The sequence below is a fragment of the Pecten maximus genome, unplaced genomic scaffold, assembly GCF_902652985.1.
Source record: "Pecten maximus unplaced genomic scaffold, xPecMax1.1, whole genome shotgun sequence".
NCBI classification, from domain to species: Eukaryota; Metazoa; Mollusca; class Bivalvia; order Pectinida; family Pectinidae; genus Pecten; species Pecten maximus.
Window position 1 is genome coordinate 3,905 of NW_022979341.1, and position 6,297 is coordinate 10,201.

General features: G+C 36.1%; 1 long non-coding RNA gene across 1 annotated transcript; it reads left to right on the plus strand.

Annotated features, from left to right (window-relative positions):
- The first annotated feature begins 312 nt into the window (after window positions 1-312).
- LOC117318505 lies at window positions 313-4,535 on the plus strand. Its single transcript, XR_004530383.1, has 2 exons — window positions 313-440; window positions 4,154-4,535. It is a non-coding gene; the product is annotated as an uncharacterized LOC117318505 (long non-coding RNA).
- Window positions 4,536-6,297: the final 1,762 nt, after the last annotated feature.

Sequence of the window (6,297 nt, forward strand, 5' to 3'; positions counted from 1 at the left end):
AGTTAAGTTCTTTAGTTGTAGTTTATCAGATAGTGTTATCAGATAATTTATTTTACAGCAGCAGGACTAATTTCCTACATACAATAAGTATCGGCCTTTAATTAAGCCATATTCCCGCAACAGTAGATATATAATTTTGATTTACTTGAGGCATATCTATTAGCGAACCAAATTTCATTACATTAAGCAATCATCTAATTAAATTTTTTTGTTTTTGTTTTTCTCTCATTTTTTTCAGTCAGATTGTTTTGGAAAAGCTCTATTTTAAGTTAAATTTTTAAGTAATTTTTAAGTATATACTGAACTGAGTTTTACAATAGTATCCATCTATCGATCCGTAGGAGCTAAAATATTTAATAAGCACACATAAGTATAACCCACTATCATAATTTTTATTAAGACCAGACTTCGATGACTGACCAGGCAGCAGCACTAAAAAGGTACGGTAATAAACTACGAGCTAAAGTGAGTGAGCAGACTGTAGACGTAGCTGAAATAGTGCTTTCCTTCAGTCTTGCTCTCTTCACATGCATCCCGTAGGTTAGAGCGGTCGTATAGTAAATAATATACGGGCCCTGCTGTAGTGAGCAGACGCTGTAACGCGTGCTCTGGAGTGTTCTGAGCACTGGTACCTGAGGCTGGCCGTGACTGTGAGCAGCGGTGCATTGTAGCTGTTGTGTGTGTGTGCGTGCTGGTCGGTGTTATAGGAGTTATGTCCCTTTGAGCGGACAGGCGTACCGGCGTAGTAGTCTGGTGGGAGTACTCGGGGATCGAGTACTGGGGTCTAACATAGCCGTAACATTACATGCTCTCTCTTATAATTTATCTTGTGTTAATAGTTGATATTTAGTGTTGTTTAAGTAGTGAGCAGATATAGGTAGAGACGTTTTGCCCTTTGCTCTACATATAGTTAATATCTGTAATTATTGTTAGTCAGTTCTGCTCAGTAAGGGTGTGTGTATATATTTTATTATGTTGAGCAAGGCATGCTCAGAATATATTTTTGTATATATCGTCACTTTTTGAGCACCCGGTAAGAGCACATAAAAGGGATCCCAAGAAGTAACTTGGGTACGGACCCCCGACACGTTACAAAACTAACCCCTCTCAAAATAGCCATGTTTACTTCAGATATTGTTCTGTGTTGTGAAATTTCAGATAAATATTTCAGATATCATTATTGATCATACGACTTTCAACTATAGACAAACAAAAAATACATTTTGAGATAGACAGAAGCATAAGCACCCTTTACTAATATATTTACATAATAAAATGTCTGAAAAAAAATCTTAGGAGAACCAAGTTAAAACGAATACCTGTACTCACCTACATTTGTACGTGTTTACTAATTATCATATCAGTCTGACTCATGGGTCATGTTACTTCCAGTTTTCCGGTAGCGATTGTAAAAGTACGACTCTGGAATACCTACTACCTAGGATGGTAGAGTGTTATCAGACGTTCATTTGTGATAAAATCAACTTTGCTCTTGATAAATCTGATAAATCGGGAGAAAATAACTCTTGCTTAATACAAGCGCGTTGTGTTCTACAGTGTTGTACCAGCAATATTTAGGTAGAGTGAATGACCTCCTTAATTTCCGTGTAAGAGTGGAAGGTAGTCATTGTCGGATACCCACGATTTATTGCATTACGCTACACTACACTTATCAATATAGCACTATACGCTACGCTACACTTATCAATACTGCACTGTACGCTACATTACACTTATCAATACTGTACTATACGCTACGCTACACTTATCAATAGTATACTATACGCTACGCTACACTTATCAATACTGTACTATACGCTACGCTACACTTATCAATACTGCACTATACGCTACGCTACACTTATCAATACTGTACTATACGCTACGCTACACTAATCAATACTGTACTATACGCTACGCTACACTTATTAATACTGTACTATACGCTACGCTACACTTATCAATACTGTACTATACGCTACGCTACACTAATCAATACTGTACTATACGCTACGCTACACTAATCAATACTGTACTATACGCTACGCTACACTTATCAATACTGTACTATACGCTACGCTACACTAATCAATACGGTACTGTACGCTACGCTACACTTATCAATACGGTACTGTACGCTACGCAACACTTATCAATACTGCACTGTACGCTACGCTACACTTATCAATATTATACTATACGCTACGCTACACTTATCAATACTGCACTATACGCTATACGCTACACTTATCAATATCGCACTTTACGCTACGCTACACTTATCAATTCTGCACTATACTCTACGCTACACTTACATGTATCAATACTGCACTAATCTACGCTACACTTGTGTGATATGTTAAAATATAGTGATATCGCGCAGTTTCACACATTGATATTTGATTTCATGCTTCGTCTCTCTTGTTGATATACTATATAGTGTGGGTACTACACACTTGTGACGTCACAGCTAGATAGGTCACCATCTACATGTGTGCATTCCACGAAATCAAGTTTATCTTGAAATAATACAATACATTTACGTAATTTCTTCAAAGTACTTTATTTTGCAATTCCATCTAAAAACAAGTTACCATAACAAAAATCCCTTAACAGAATTCCCAAAGACGGACAGGTGGCTGTCTTTTGAAGTAGTTTGAAAAGAACATTACGCTTAAATTCCTAAGAAATGTAAAGTAAATGTTGTGACCGTTGTCATTATTTGGGAGACTTCTTGCATCCTATTCCTCAGTATGGAAAAACTTGCGCTACAATTTCAAATCGTGTTAACCTGCATTTTTTCTACCCGGGCAAGCTGTGTAATTTTAATATCGGTTATTACATGTGGTTGTTTGTGTATGTAATATGTGTTTTCAACCAAAAAATTGTAGCGTTTGTGGGAATTTTTTACATAATAACAGGGAAAATATCAGAATATGATAGATAAGCTAGCTAGATCTACAACAAATCTAAACGTAGATTAATTAAAATTAATGATAATGAAATACGCAGATAGCCATGCTGTTTTTCGAAGTCCGGAAATCCGTTTATTATTATAAATCTAGGGGTTTCCGGTGTTTAGTTTTTTGGTGCGTAAATATGAAGAAAGCACAATCAACGATATATATCTAGATAGCTTCTTCAAACCTAAACCGAAAGACACGCAAAGTCAAAGCCCGAAAGAAGAAATTGTCGAAAATGTTAAATCGACATCCAAAAGTGACACCTCTCAAATTATAATGACACTCACACCTTATTTAGAAGTATGGTCCCAAAATCCCAACCCAGAGGAAATGTACAATCTACGATATAGAGAAATATGGATTCCCATCAAGGTAGGCTTCATGAAGACAACGATTCGTACACTGTATTTTTCTATCTTTTTATGCCCAATTATATGAGGCGCCGTCGCCATAGCCTTAAAAAAAACCTATGCCAAACAACACCCCCACCCCGCTTATCGAAAATCTTATCCCCGAAAGAAGAAAGAATGCAAAATTCCCTATAATCATTTCATTTTCCGAAATTTTGGCCTTCAGACCCCTCGCCCAAAAAATATTGGGCTCGCATTACAACTAAATAACTGGACCCCCCTTTTCAAATGCCTGGATCCGCGCCTTTTCAACGTTGAAAGGTTCCATTTTCCACGGGGTCCTTTTTCAACGTTACACCGGCACGTTTGCACCCTTCTTACGGTACAATCCTACATAAATGTTATATAGACGTTCCTATTTGAATCGTAATTAAGTGTCATATTTTCAGAGCGACAAATCACTAAAACAGTTTCCTCACTGACATATGTACGTTTACAGCATTTGATATCAAAACATCTAGCAATTTTTACGTCGTATGATTTAATGACGTATGACGCTGTGTTCTGTTTGTTTTTTATGTCTCAGTTTTTCTTATGTAATAAATTCCGTTTATGTAAAATATGCTATCGATCACTGTACATTGTTTCGATATCTAATCAATAATATTCGTACCACAAAAAAAGACTGAGATGACATGAACATTTCCCTGTTATATTTTTGTCTCTCCTATCACAACACATGTAATATAAATGATGCTGACACAAATTTAAAATCCAGTGTCCCTTTTTCTATAGAAAACATACTTTTATGAAACAAATATCTGTTGTTTTTGTTTACAGTTCACCAAATGGTCCTGGTCTTCCTCATTGGCCAAGATACGACCAGGTAGCTGGGCTCTACCAACGATTTGACAGCAATATATCACCACAATATCACGTGACACTTGACAGGGTCCATTTTTGGAACCAATACCTTCCATCATTAGCGAAGAATACTCCAAGTACAGTCGTCGGATAAAAACATTCTAACAGTCATCCTGATTATATTTGTGATGTTGACATCAACCAGATTATTACATCGTCGTTATATATACCGTGATTAGCATTGACTTCTGTTGAAAAAAACATTTTAAGATGATGAAATGATGTACAATTTAATTGAAACAACCAGGTTTGATTTCCCTTCAGTGTTTAGAAAAAAAGTATTAAACGTTCAATTCCTTCCTGGCATTCCGGACTTTTTTATTTGGCATATAATACTATCGAATTGAAGAACGTAATGTACAGAATTGGGCAGTACCTGACAAGCTACTGGAACGAATGTCAGTCATAATGTATTCCATCGAGTAAAGAGTATTGCTAGACATCATTCATAGATATCCAAACATCATAAACACAAGTCCATACATCAATACTTAAAGACCGTTTTTTCACTTAAAAGGACGTCATCATGAACTCAAAACTGAACTGTAAATTTTGTTTATGTTATGTTTAATTCATGACCGTTAAGCACATTGTCCTTGACTCTTAAGTTGAAGGTACCCTCATTTTCACAGTGTACCTGTTTTTTGTTTTGTTTTGTTTTTTTTTTTGCTTTAGATTTTTTATGCAAACATATAGAGGATATTCAATGGTTTGCAGCTTAATAGCGGTGAATTTTTTTTTATATTAAACGACAAACCATTGAAATTTCCTTTTATTACATTTCGAATGAGGCCTAACATGCTATTATCATGTTTTTTTCTTTACCTGCTTACTTAAAGTAGATACACCAATTCGTCAAAATGACATTCGTTAATATACGTTAGAAATAATAAACGACACTTGTAAACTACAGTTCGTGTTTATTAATTCCTAGAACACAATATTTTATCCAGTCTTTATATAAACAGTGTAGTTGGATACAGATCTTTAATGATTATAAAATGTAGTCCGCCTGGTATTTCTGCGCCGATGACGAAGTGACTGATGGAGCGTAGGGTATAAGACTGGGCGTTAATTTGTATGGAAAAGGTACATAAAACCGTTAAATTGAGACAACAAACTTATGCGAGATATGAATTATTTAGAGATGGTCTACAGCTTCATACGCTATTGCTGTCAATGGGCAATATGCTAGATACTTCAACAGGAAAGCAGTTCCGGAAAACCATATATTTTTATTATAAGTTTGATAATGTTCTACATTTCAGTCAAAAATGTAATGAATGGTTTTTGAATATCACTGTAAGCGTTCACTTACTGTACAAGTTCGTATTTCTTCACAGCTTCGATAATATTTAATGATGAAGAATTATCTACAATTGGTGGTAAAGATTAAGCATTAATAACCACAGGCGCTTGCATAGAAAATATCACTTTCGATTTTGGTTTGATATGACAGCGGTATGTGTAATGTGTAAGAAGGAAGGTTGGCAACTACGCCACGAGCGAAAAAAAACACATTTATTCAAACTGACACGGCGCACACTACATGCGACCGTCATCAGAAAACATTCATCTTTAACCTACCGTGCCACTCAATACGAATTGTTACATCCAAAACACAATAATCCGTGAAAACATCGCCGAATTCCTCGCTCAGAACGCCATTTCTCAAACTGCTCCCTGAGCCTGTCCAGATTCTTCATTTACATACGGGGTTCAAAGGTCGTGCGATTATATAATCGACTGTCACCAGGTGCACTTTTTTGGGTCATCTCGGCATACTTAATTTCACAGGTGCATGCACAGGACGTCGTTTGCGAGGTCACGGACTAATAAGATAGCATGTTTTAATGTCAGTGATGAGATCATCCTTTCCTTTTCTTCAACTGCATCATTCCGGTAGTTGTTGAACTTCGTTTTCAATCAAAAAGATTGCATATAACGGTGCTCAATAACTTGTTCAAGAGAGGGCTGGGACATTATACGTATACCATGAACAAGCAGTATCAGTTGGAATTTTTCGAAGTTAAAATTTTGATGGGGTAATAGCTGATAGT